Below are 14,515 nucleotides of genomic sequence, written 5' to 3'. Positions count from 1 at the left end.
CCGATATGAGGTTGTATGTGCAAACGACAATTGCATGTGGCGAATGCATGCTACCAAACTACATGGTGATAATACAGAGGCCTTCATGAGTAGGGCCTTCAAGGATGAGCATATTTGCTCTTTAAATATCATGAAAAGGGATCATCGTCAAGCAACAAGTTCAGTTATCGGAGACATCATCCAGCCTCGAGATATCGTGCATGACATTCACTCTAATTACGGAGTAAACATAAGCTACAACAAAGCATGGGCCGCTAAAGAAGTTGCACTGTCAGGTTTGTGAGGCACGCCAGAAGATTCATATGCAAAACTTCCTTTATGGAGTCACGTTTTGAAGAGCCAAAATCCGGGCACGTTTACTCGAATTGAAACTGACGATCAAAACAGATTTTTATATTTTTTTATGGCACTTAGAGCTAGCATTAAAGGGTTTTAGCATATGCGGAGAGTCGTAGCTATCGATGGAGCTACACTGAAGAATAGATATAGAGGTTTGTTATATATTGCATCATGTTTTGATGGGAACAATCAAATTTATCCACTTGCTTATGGAATAGGCCCTGGGGAGACGGATGCGGCTTACACGTGGTTTTTTGAGAGCTTTAAAGAAGCTTTTGGGGATGATCCGAATATAGCTTTTATATCGGATAGACACAAGAGCATTGCAAAAGCAATACGTACAGTTTTCCCTAATAATCACCATGGCCATTGCACATATCATCTTGGTACAAATTTATGTGCTAAGAAGTTTAAAGGTAATGTCAATGCAATTATATCAACTTTTAATGATGCAGCTAGAGCATATATTGTTGAGGATTTTGATAAGGCCATGCACCTTTTAGAAGGGGTTAGTATTGAAGCTGTACAATATCTCAAGGATGTAAGTCCTTCAAAATGGGCTAGATCACATTTTCCGGGCAATAGATACAACATAATGACAACTAACACTGCAAAGAGCATGAACTCTGTGTTTATTGATGCTAGGGATAAACCTGTTTTGCCATTACTAGATCACATTCGTGATGTCTTGCAAAGGTGGTGGTATGAACGTCGAACTAATGCAGCTGGTATGAACGTCAAACTAACGCAGCTGGTATGAACGTCGAACTAACGCAGCTGCAATGCAAACTATTGTTACCAATTGGTTGGAAAAAATCATGCAGGAGCTCTCAAATAATGGCAGAGGCTTATGTGATATGCCAATGAACTTATATGAGTTTCAAGTTATTGGCCATGGCATGTTCGTTGGAGTTATTAACTTAGAAAATAAGACGTGCTCATGCAAGGAATTTGACATTGATGGATTTCCTTGTGTCCATGCAATTGCAGCATGTAAGCATCGACATATTTTTCCATATTTCCTTTGCTCAGCGCATTACTTAGTTGACTCACTCCGTGAAGCATATTCGGAAACCATATATCCACTTGGAGATAAATGTCAATGGCATGCTCTAGATGATGTCATAAACCAGGTTGTACTTCCACCTCAAATTGGCAAACAGTCAGGAAGACTGAGAAAGAAGAGGATTCAATCTCAATGAGAGGAGCATCATCAATATAGATGCGGGAGGTGCAAACAGGTTGGTCATGGCAGCCAATCATGCTCCGCCGCCGTACCTCTTGATAGCACTACCAACCACCAGCACCATTGAACCTAAGACCCATCAATTGCGCAATGCTATATTTAGACAATGGGGCCATGTTATGCAGTATGCGTGTGTATGCAATGTAGTCAGGAATGCAATTAGTTGCTCAACCGCGTAACATGTGTTTTGGCATAATAGACATTGGTTTTATGTGTTCTTTTGTTGTCAAATTCATATGTCGTATTGTTTTGATAATATATCATTCCGTGTTCAGTTTTTGGTTCAGTTGTTTGTATGTTTCTTACTATTGCACGGATGATATTACGGCCCAATGGTAATGACGATGCATCATCAGTAATTGACATTTGTACACCCTCGTAAATGAATCACCACAATTCCATCCGATAACTTCAATCATGTGTGTTCCAACCAATAACATGCTAAATGTAGCATTATTAATGATAAATTCTGACAAAGTAAGTGATCAAACAGCATTAAAAAATGACAACGTTCAATTTGATTTTGCTTCAAAAAGTACCGTAGGTTTCGTCGGTAATTACCGAAACCCCTATGGTAATCACATTTTACCAATATTTTGGGCCCCATAAGTCCCCTTACATGTGTTAAATGAAAAAACATGCAACATATGGATTATCAAATGATCGTAATGAGAGAAAATCCCAAAATTGCTTAAAAAGCTCTCAAATTGGCCAAAAAAATACGATGACTGTAGACCTTCGGTAATTCCCGATGAAACCTTCGGTAACCAACATATACTCTCAAGAAAAATTACCGTAGGTATCATCGGTAATTACCGAAACCCCAGTGGTAATCACATTTTACCAATGCTATGGCCCCCACAAGTCCCATAATGTGTGTTAAATGCAAAAACATGCAAAATATGGATTCTAAAATTATCCTAAGAAGGGAAATCCCCAAAATCTCTGAAAAAGTTCTCAAATTGGTCAAAAATTTATGCTGACTATAGACCTTCGGTAATTTCCGACGAAACCTTTGGTAACCAACATATACCTTCTGGAAAAATTACCGATGGTTTCATTGGGAATTACCGAAACCCCTATGGTAATCACATTTTACCAATTTTTTGGGCCCCACAAGTCCCCTTACGTGTGTTAAATGAAAAACCATGCAAAATATGGATTCTAAAATTATCCTAAGGAGGGAAAACCCAAAAATATCTGAAACATTTTTCAAATTGGCCAAAAAATTACGATGACTGTAGACCTTCAGTAATTCCTGATGAAACCTTCGGTAACCAACATATACCCTCTGGAAAAATTACCGATGGTTTCATCGGGAATTACCGAAACCCCAGTGGTAATCACATTTTACCAATGTTATGGCCCCCACAAGTCCCATAATGTGTGTTAAATGCAAAAACATGCAAAATATGGATTCTAAAATTATCCTAAGGAGAGAAAATCCTAAAATTGCTTAAAAATTTCTCAAATTGGCCAAAAAAATACGATTACTATAGACCTTCGGTAATTCCCGATGAACCTTCGGTAACTTTTCCAGAGGGTATATGTTGGTTACTGACGCTTTCATCAGTAATTACTGAATGGCTACAGTCATCGTAATTTTTTGGCCAATTTGAGAACTTTTTCAGAGATTTTGGGGTTTTCCCTCCTTAGGATAATTTTAGAATCCATATTTTGCATGGTTTTTCATTTAACACACGTAAGGGGACTTGTGGGGCCCAAAAAATTGGTAAAATGTGATTACCATAGGGGTTTCGGTAATTCCCGATGAAACCATTAGTAATTTTTCCAGAGGGTATATGTTGGTTATCGAAGGTTTCATCGAAAATTACCGAAGGTCTACAGTCATCATAAATTTTTAGCCAATTTGAGAACTTTTTCAGAGATTTTGGGGATTTTCCTCCTTAGGATAATTTTAGAATCCATATTTTGCATATTTTTGCATTTAACACACATTATGGGACTTGTGGGGGCCATAACATTGGTAACATGTGATTACCACTAAGGTTTCGGTAATTACCGATGACACCTACGATAATTTTTCCAGAGAATATATGTTGGTTACCGAAGGTTTCATCGGGAATTACCGAAGGTCTATAGTCATCGTATTTTTTTGGTCAATTTGAGAGTTTTTTAAGCAATTTTGGGATTTTCTCTCATTATGATCATTTGATAATCCATATGTTGCATGTTTTTTCATTTAACACACGTAAGGGGACTTGTGGGGTCCAAAAAATTGGTAAAATGTGATTACCATAGGGGTTTCGGTAATTCCCGATGAAACCTTCAGTAATTTTTCCAGAGGGTATATGTTGGTTACCGAAGGTTTCATCGGGAATTACCGAAGGTCTACAGTCATCGTAATTTTTTGGCCAATTTGAGAAATGTTTCAGATATTTTGGGGTTTTCCCTCCTTAGGATAATTTTAGAATCCATATTTTGCATGGTTTTTCATTTAACACACGTAAGGGGACTTGTGGGGCCCAAAAAATTGGTAAAATGTGATTACCACAAGGGTTTCGGTAATTATCGATGAAACCTACGGTAATTTTTCAAGTAAGGACAAATTGATTGCCATAGGTTTCATTGGTAATTACCGAAGTCCCAACAATAATCAAATTTTTGTGCAAATTTGATTCAAAACTTTGTCTTAGTCTAAACCACTTTGCATCCCGCATATGTTTGACTTATGCAGCCTTGCTTCATTCCTCCGTCACCATGCAATTTTCCCAAGACTCATATACTAATGTAACATGCAAGGTCCAAACTATCAAATGACATATTTAACAACCAAAGAATTAAAGAGTGGGCCTTTAAATGACATATTTACCAGGGGAAAAAAAATCAAAGAGTCGTGCAAATTTATGGTTCAAATTATGAATATATTAAATACTCTAAATTATCCAGGATTGTAAAGTTTCATTAATGATGTTTAACTCTCAATATCTAGTTGACATTGAAAATGAAAAGATCGGTCATTTTTGAAACTTGATTCCCTTGAAAATGGTGATCTATGGGAGGAAGGACCTAAGCAACCATATGATCATTTTTATAAACTAAAAATACCAAAACTAGCATAACAATTATGAGAAATGCATAAAAATTTGATTCCAAGTATCTAGAAGTCCAACAATACACCAATGGTTACAATCCATGCGCCTAAACCCATTATAAAAGCCAGGATATGCATCTTTTCTGAGTTGTGATAGAGTTGTTATGTCCAGCAGATGAACATGTTTTCTCATTCAAGTTAATACATCTTTCACCACATATAATTCCTCGGGCAATCCGCCTCGATAGCCTGATCCACTTAGGAGTTTTGTCTCATTTCCACAGTTTGTCACCCCTAGCTCATTCCAATCCCTTGCCACTAAATATGAAAAGGGAAAAAAAAAAAGAAAGAAAAAAAAAAGCATCAGAGAAATTCACGAAATTAATTTTTGGTTTTCAAAAAAAAAAAAATTGGTGATGGGAAAGAAGTAAACTTAATGGTAGTGGGTAAGAGAAATTCCTTGGAAGATGACTTTGGTTTTACTATGATTCATAGTAGAATCCACCGACTTAGCCCATGTTGTCAAACCCTTATGAAAAGCAACCATACAATTCATGTCTTTGAGAGTTTGGTTACCATCTTGAGAATTTAAATGCTCTCTTTCAAGTCCTCAGGAACTAAAGTGAAGGTAGTTCATGGGGATGTAGATTGGACAAAATAGGAAAACAAAAGTAGCAGAGAAAAGAAGTTAATCATATGTTTACAGCAACTTCATTAAAAACTCTATGAGCAACAGAGCATTTAAATTCCTTTTTAATCATATGCTTATAGCAATTTCATTAAAAACTCTATAAGCAATAGAGCATTCAAATTATTTTCCTCTTTTGTTTTCTTTTACCTGGTATCACCTCTAACTAGACCCCATTTGTACCCAACAAGGACTGATTCCTTAAAGCCAATATTAAATCCCTCTTGCGCTACAGCTTCTTCTCTTGCTATGAGACCATTGTGATATCCACTCTAGTAATACACCAATTGTTACATGAAATTCAAAGAAAGGGTGTGGGGGCAGCGATTATTACTTATAGACAAAAATAAATAAATAAATAAACCCACAACTTCAATATGTTAAGGAGGGACATTACATCAACCTCATAACCAAATGCACAAGGATAACCATATGCACTTGACCTAAGGCATTTTCAAGCACATTTTTTGAATTGTAACCAATAGTATGGGTTTCTCAATCTGTAAATATCAGTTTATCATGGAAGTCTTGAGTGCCATTAGCCTATAATACAAAACCACAAGCAAACTAATACCACATCTCGGCAACCAACCTCAAATTCATAAAATAGGAGTAAGTATAAGACAGTTCACCTATCCTATCCCCAACAGCATATTTGTAATCAACTTGAAAATTAATAATGTTCCACCAGCCAAGCTTAAGAAATTCCAACCTTGGCTGAAAACTAAACAGAAAGAAATTAGGGCAAACTAAACAACATAGATAGTATACCTCATGGTCCATATAGCAGGTATAACATCTTTGAACATATAACTAAAAGGATACCATAAGAATCACTTTGGTCACATCAGGCACTTGGCATAAGATCACTTTCTATTTGATGCTGCAAACTTTCCAAGTATAGCTCCTCTGCACAACTACCGCTCACCTTCATAACCATATACAAGAAACCAACATAAAATCAAAATGAAGTTATGTAATTAAATTATGATATCTAGCAGGATGGTGAGTGTCATATAAACAAGAAAACAAATGATTCAACATTTGGAGCAGATTTTAACCATAATCGCTTTCAACTTATTCTTCAATTTTGTTTTTTTGGGTTTTCTTTTCTTTCAATTTCCTTTAATATTCTGTTGCAATCAAAAAATTCAACAAACACTCGTGAAGTGTTTCTAACCTTAAAGCAATATAGAAACCGACCCTAAAGCTCACTCATAATATTTAATTACCCCACTAAATTGTATAACCTACTACTACTACTACTACTTGATTTCGACTAGTTTCCTCCATTCCAATCATCGTCTTCGCCTTTCGCCAATCAAGCAAAAATCCAAGCTAAAAAAAAAAAATCAAAATACACAGATCCTTACCTTAAACGCAATTTTTCCTTAGTCTTTCATATGTTTGCAAGAGAAGAAGTAAGAGATGCAGGGAGATGGAGCATGGATTTTTTTTTTTTTATTCTAAATGAGATTGTGTGTGGGTTTTCTGGGGGATGAAGAAAAATAAAAAAATAGAGTGCAGAAACTAAAGACTCTGGGTTTTTCGGACTGAAGGAATGAAGAAAGAAAAGTAGAGTAATTTTTTACTTTCATTGGAGATAAAATGGGAAGCAGAGGACAGATTAAAAAAAAACTAAGAAATGAGAGGTATATTTCATTAGAGGCTTTAAAAAAAAGGCATTAGGCCAAGTTCCCCAAGATTATTTCTGCGTACCAAAATCTCACCTACAAATCACAGTCCACAACAATCAGTTGGGAATCTCGAAATCTGTAAATGAGGCCTAATAAGGCCCACAATCAGGCCCATGATCATAGCAACCAAATATGCCAACCGTGTAGCCATATATCAACGCTAATTTTTAGACTTAGTAAGGCCTAATATATTTCGATTATTTTTAATTTTAAATGAAAAAAAAAGGGAAAATAGGATAATGAAAACAGCTAGCTGGAACCATATGTGAACAGTGGATCCCAATTCTCAACGAAAGATCTACCCTCTCAATCTCAACATAGTATTGGTGATTCCTGCCAAAACTCCAAATATATGAAAAACTAATATATATTTTCTATACGTAACAAAGAATTACATGTCAAAACAAAAAATTGAAAACTAGCCATATGAACAAATTAAGAAAATATCCATCCACAAGTAAATATATTACAGACGATGGATAAGGAAAATTCATACTATATCTATATGAAACTAATTACATCTTAACAAGCAATCCATTCTAATTGTCTATCAAAATCTCTATCAAAATGATATGTATCTAGATTATATCCGAATTTTAATTCTAATTTTTTCTTGAGAATTTATTCGGCTCCCTTTGGATTTCAAGTTCAAAGGCATTTGTTCCTTGGTTTGGGCCAAATCTTGAAAAAAAAATTTTTTTTCCTTTCTCAAGTACACCTTTCCAAACTGTTTTCTGGAGCCGTAATGATCAGCACTTCCTCAATGTGCATGGTTTGCACATCCCCAAAAAAAATTCACATATTCAATCAACGTTTATAGAAATTTGTTTAGAAAAACAAAAAAATATATATTTGAAATTTAATTGGAAATTGAAATTAGTTTCATTGTTAAAAAATAAAATAAAATAAAAGGGTTGAAGTAGATGTTCAAGGATTGGAATTTTCTAAAACTGCGGCAAGTTGCGAAAGACTTAGAAAAAGAGATTGATTGTTTTTATTCTTTGATGATTGTATAGTTAACTATATGATCTATACTTCTATAATTAACAAGAAATTCTATGCTCCTATATGCTACATAATATTATCTGTTAAGATTATAATTAATCTTGGTAGTAATGCATTTCAGCTGGGTATTTATTTATGATCAACTTCTCATCTTAAAAAAATAAAAAATAAAAAAATCACTAATTATTCATTCATACTTTATTGTGCTGCAATATTGTGATTATGTAATTATGTTATTCAAGGCATGTTTTCTATTAGAATATGATCCTCCTTCTCATCAGATTCTCAAAATTCTGTATCAAATTATCAATATAAATGAAATTAAAGAACTCACCAGGCAACAATGAACGCCAAGGGCTTCACTTCATCAATTCTAAATGGTTCATATATAAATATAAGCAACACAATCTCATTAAACCAATTTTGTTTTTCCTGCTTCAGCAACAAGTTTATTAATTTCCTTCCTTCAAACACAATCATCACTTAATCGGCAGCGGGAAAAAAAAAATATATATATATATATATATATACAACAAAACAACTATTTATTAGCATTGGTGATTTTGGATAATCGTTCAATATTAATAACATAAATTCATAAATTTTGAATTTCATTGATCACCTATTATAATGGATCATATACAATGCTTGCTAAATTAATTTATCTTAAAATACAGATATAATTAGAGGTTAATTATTTGGATAAGCAATAACAGAGAAACATAAACATAGATATATATATATATATATATATATAAACTTAAATATGCATATAAATTTAAACATTTTTATATATATAAACTTAAATATGTATAAATATTTTCTTCATGAGAAATCGTCCAGTGTGCTTAAACAAATTTTACCAGCTAAAACGCATGCAAGATGTCTCAACGTTATGCGTTCATAGCAATTCCGTTAACATCTATAGCATAAAAAAAGTTAAAAAAACAAACAAAAAAACAAAAACCATTAACATCAGAAAAGCCTATTCCTACTAATAATAATAATAAAAATAATAAATTAATCACATACTAGAAGTTTGGAACAATTTCATTCAATACATATCCATTTTCATATGAAAAATAATTTTTTTTTTAAAAAAATCCGATTATAGCAAGAAAAATGTCTACAATATTTACCGGGATGTACAGCTTATTTAATCTAGCCTTGTTGGCAACTCTAAATGTCAGGACCCGTCCAGAATTCCTCCTCCGGAACCCTAGACAGCCCTGATCCCAGGGAAATACCACCGAACCTTCCAACGGAAAATCCGGCAGCACCTCCCCTAAGGGATTTACTTATCACAAATTTACCTGCACTGAAAACACACTTCAAAAATATCCCCTTATTCCTCCCACAAACTACAAATTGGTTCCACAAATTGCAGTACTTAAAAAAATAAATACAGTAATCCAGTGCAAAATAAATACAACAAGAGTGAAAGAAATATTACAACTGCAATAAAAGAATAACAGGGTACTGCCGAACTAAAACAGCGAGGAAGATCAAGTCCGCTCCGAGTGAACACCGACAATCTGGTACCTAGAGGAACGGAATTTAAGAGTGTGAGATGCTAATCATCTCAGTGAGCGACCCTACTACTCTACACTATCATACCACGGTAATAGGTATATAAATAATAATTATTTGGAAATAATATTTTCTCTCAAAACCCTTACAATTCTCTCAGTTGGAAAGGTTCCCCTTTTAAAACAATTTCACAAAACCCTTTATCCATATTCCCCGAAAACCAAGACATCAATTAAATACCAGAAGCGGTAACAATTATATTTTTAATTCCAATTCAGTTTCCAAACATTTTATTTTTAAAACACAGTTCTGAAAATAATTTGATGCACCCACTATATACCAGTGGCGCCAACAGTACCCAGCGTCCCAAGGTACCGCCAGACAGGAGGTTATAGAAAGAAACCGGCATACGGTCGTGTGGCGTCCCACAGCGCCGCTGCTAACCTGGTGTCCCGGCCAAAGGGGGGTGGCCGCCCTCTCCGATGGCATCCACAGGACACCCTCATAATATCAACCGCGCGCTACTCACACCCACCTGCGCGCTAATCACAACCGTGTGCACACTAACCATATCACATATACCATATCACATAATCAGAACACCAGTACGTGCACGGTGCATCTAAAAATTATAAAATCCATAAATTTAAATCATAAAACAAATTTCACATTTTTCATAAGCATAGCGGGCATAATCCATCCGCTTGAACCGGGAAATTCTCCACAATTTCCTTATAATCCATACCATAAATTCCATGATTTTCAAATCCACCAACTCCCAAATCCATCAATTCAAATATCCACATTTTTTTTTCCAAGCATAAATAATTTCTCGAAATATCATAATCAAATCCCATAATATTTTATGGGCATATTTCATAAAAATTGAAATCACCAACATAACCAAATATTTTCCTTGAAATATTTGAAAATCAAATCGTGCCCAATTTACCATTAAAACCACACCAATTTCAAAATCCTCAAAACCATAAAATAATTCCACATGGCATAAATTGGTGAAATACACATTTTCTTAAATCCGATAAATTCACAAATAATTCCACAATAATTCAAATAAATATTTGGCACATAGAAATTAAATTCCAAATATTTAAATCACACATTATATATTCACCAATTAAATTTCCAAAATTAATTTGAAGGTGGGTCACTCACCTTGAGCACGCAATTAACCCATGATCCACTACGGGATCAATTCTACGACTCACCGGTGCTCCTAGAACAAAATTCACAGACAGTCAAATAAATTAATATTTTATTCGGGTAAATAATACCCGGTACCCGGGGCTCAAACACAAACTTTAACCAAAATGGTCGAATGATATACCGAATCGAAGCTTGTGGGACGAGGATCACCAATCCGGTCTCCGTCGACCCCAATTCCGCCGGAGGTAGCCGGAATTTGGTCGGAAAGTTTCGACCGGTGTTCACTTCCCCATATCTCGCAAACCGCTTCGAATTTCTGGGATTGGAGGCCATTTTTGGATTCAGAGGACCCAAAATAGGGGGATAGGAGGCTCAATTGGGAGTGGGCTGGCCGGAAAACACAAGAAAAGAGGAGAGAGAAACTTGGCCGGCCGGCGGCTTCTCCGGCCCGATCGGCGCGCGTCCGGCGGCGGCTGGCCGTGAAACTTGGCGGCCAAGCTCGTGAGGTGGCGGGCTTCCTTGGTGGCTGGCGCGTGAGGGCTATGGGTGGCCGGAATTTGAAAACACGGAAGAGAGAGAGGGACGGCCGGTGGGGAGAAAAGAAAAAAAAAAAATAACTGTTGCGTGCTTGGTGTTTCGGGGAAGAAGAAAGGAAAAAAAGAAAAAAAGAAAAAGAAAAAGAAAAAGAAAAAGAAAGAAGTGGTGGTGTTTTCCCACGTGGGGAAAAGAAAAGAAAAAGAAAAAGAAAAAGAAAAAGAAAAAGAAAAAGAGAAAGAAAAAGGAAAAGAAAAAGAAATAATTAAATAATATTAATAATAATATTATTATTCAAAAATAATAAAATAATTTGATTTTTTTTTTTTTTTTTTTTTTTTTTTTTTTCACATGGTTGACATGTGGCATTTCACCATGGTGACACATGGCCACCTTCATTGAGTCACACGTGGCACCTCGTTATGCGTGTAAAAAAAAATAATATTAAAATAATACAGTATTTGAAAAACTTTACAGGTCTATAACTTTCAAACCACATGTCCAAATCGGACGTGCCGCTAGTCTATGAACTCGTATCGACGAGTACTTTACAACCATACAAGAGTCAACTCACAATTACATCACAAGAAAAAGTCAACTCCCGGCACCTTTTAGACAGTTTACACTTCAACTTGTTTTGCCCATAACTTTCAAACCGTAGCTCCGTTTTCGACGTGCTACTAGTCTACGAACTCAGGGAGTCATGCACTTCGCCACCGTACCCTAGTCAACTCAAAATTCTCACCGAGTCAAAAAGTCAACTTTTGACCCCTTTCGGTCAACGGTCAACGGTCAACCTCGGTCAACGTGCACGGATTCCGGTGCGATTTGGGACGGGGTGTTACAGCCTTCCCCCCTTACAAAAATTTCGTCCTCGAAATTTCCGCACGTCACTGGAACAGATACGGGTACTGCTCACGCATCTGTGTTTCGGGTTCCCACGTTGCTTCCTCGACTAAGTAGTTCCTTGCCAACCAATCCATGCCCAACACTACTTCAAGTCCGGATAGATCCAACAGGATCAGGTCTGTTTCCATCCCTTGATCTGTGAAATCGTCGGGCGTAGTCCTGGCTCCCTGCTGCGTCATAGCAAACACCCGGCCTTGACTTGTCTGCTGGGTTCTCCTTCCTCTACCTCGACTCGATCCTGCAGACGGCTGTACTGATCCCGAAGAAACTCCTACTGGCTGACTCCCCTGGGAACTCTATCCTGGAAATACCCTTGTATGCTGTGTCCGTCGACCTGCTTCTAGCACACTGCCACTACCATAAGGGCAATCCCTCCTTATGTGACCTGGCTGCCCACACCGAAAGCATAAACCATCCATCTGACACTGCCCAGAATGATTCCCCCTACAAAGTGGACAAATCCGCGGAGAACCAATGCGTGACTGCTGATACGAGCTTGCATCCACAATGATCGAATGGCGAGCTGGCTGGGGCATGCGATAACTATCTCTCCTCTGGAATCTGCCTCGTGGGCTTAACCCATCACTGTCTGAGCCTGAGCTATGGCTCTTCTTAGCTGCTCCCTGTCGAGGTACTCCGCTATACGATCCTTCGAATGATCTGCGCCTCGAGGGTCTGTGTATCTCCTCCTGTCTCTCTAGCTCGAGCGCTGCATCCCTGGCGGACTGATAGGTGGGATGTACTGATCCAGAAAGGGTGTAGCCGATGTTCTCTTTCAATCCGTCTATGAACCTCACCTTCTTCGTGTGATCGTCGGGAATCAGGTGCATGCAGAATCCTGATAGTTCTCGGAATCTCCTCTCGTACTCTGTCACCGTCATGTTCCCCTGTCGTAGTTCCTCGAACTCTCTCCTTCTTGCTTCACGGTAGGCAGGAGGACAAAACTCAGTAGAGAAGGCCATCTTGAACTGATCCCACGTATGCCTTACACGAACAACTGGGCTAACTTCTCGGGTGAAAAACGTTCTCGCACCGGTAGGAAGTGTGCCGACTTGGTGAGACGATCAATGATTACCCAAATGCCGTCGTACCTTCTAGGTGTGGAAGAAAGCTTGAATACGAAGTCCATGTTGAGTTCTTCCCACTTCCACACAGGAATCGGTAAAGATTGGAGTAGTCCCAAAGGCTTCTGTCTTTCTGCTTTCACTTGTTGACAAATCAAACACTTTGATACGAAGTCTGCCACTTCTCTCTTCATACCAATCCACCAATAATACTTAACAAGCGTCCGGTACATCTTGGTACTTCCCGGATGCATCGCATACATCGAGCTGTGCGCCTCCTCCAAAATCTCCTTCTTGAGTCCTGGGATATCCGGAACGCAAAGTCGTCCTTTATACACGAGGGCTCCATCCCTCCTTATGGAAAATTCCGGATCAAGACCTTCTTGTACCTTGCCCTTAATTGTCCTCAACTTAGGATCTTCCATTTGGGTCTCTACTATACGATCCACCAACACCGGTCGTACCTGGAAGCTAGCCATAAGAACTCCTGAAGGGTGCATATGCATTAACACCCCCATCTTCTTCAACTCCACCATGAGAGGTAGTTGGATGACTTGGACGTGAGCAAGAGATCCAGTAGCCTTCCTACTCAAAGCATCTGCCACTACATTCGCCTAATAGTGACTTTAACTTCCCTCTTGTGCAACTTTCCTTCTCATGCCCACTAATTAAGGATAGTCAAATTGGTCCACAAGAACACGATCTACAAGTCTTGGTCATAGTCGAACGCTAACCATAAGGTGCTTCTAAAGCATGCATCCTTAAACCAACAACCAACTCTCGTGACTCGATCAGCACTTTAAAAGGTTAGATTAGAACTTAAGTCTAATTTCCTCAAATACTGGTATCACCAAGTTAAGGTTGAGATTAATTCACTTATCTTCGATTACCCTCCTAGTACTTACAATTATAAAACCCTTGCTCCTCATTGATTAACCAATAGTCTTAACCTCGACAAACATCAATCTTTCTTTTAACTAAATTCAACAAGGTCATGAATAAAATTTCTCAACATCCAAATACCATTCTTGAAAACCCTAAGTTTCCCCCATTTCAAATAAATTCCATGAATCCACACCTCAAGCAATAAAGAATTTAAATCCTAATTCTAGCATCACCACCAATACTATGAACAAATCACTAGATCCTTAACCCAATAAAGTATTCCACACTTCTTAAATTCTAACTCCGTCCCAAAAATCATACTCCTTATCATTGTAAATTATCACCAACAATATCAACCACCTTGAATCGATGAAGCACCATCAATACGAACCTTAA

The 14,515-nt window shown here is 37.3% G+C and overlaps 1 long non-coding RNA gene across 3 annotated transcripts; it reads right to left on the bottom strand.

The window, feature by feature from the left end:
- Positions 1–4,671: 4,671 nt before the first annotated feature.
- Positions 4,672–11,401, bottom strand: LOC125423404 (uncharacterized). 3 transcript variants are annotated; one of them, XR_009638490.1, is made up of 5 exons: positions 10,909–11,400; positions 10,737–10,797; positions 6,702–9,572; positions 5,961–6,256; positions 4,672–5,600 (listed from the first exon to the last, which is right to left on the bottom strand). It is a non-coding gene; the product is annotated as an uncharacterized LOC125423404 (long non-coding RNA). The 3 variants fall into 3 exon arrangements; XR_009638489.1 differs by having other exon boundaries at positions 4,672–5,257; positions 5,479–6,256; positions 10,909–11,399; XR_009638488.1 differs by having other exon boundaries at positions 4,672–6,256; positions 10,909–11,401.
- Between the last annotated feature and the right edge of the window lie 3,114 nt (positions 11,402–14,515).

This window comes from Ziziphus jujuba, chromosome 3 (assembly GCF_031755915.1).
Source record: "Ziziphus jujuba cultivar Dongzao chromosome 3, ASM3175591v1".
Lineage (NCBI taxonomy): Eukaryota > Viridiplantae > Streptophyta > Magnoliopsida > Rosales > Rhamnaceae > Ziziphus > Ziziphus jujuba.
Note: the sequence above shows the minus strand (reverse complement) of the source record. Positions and strands in the feature narration are given on the sequence as shown.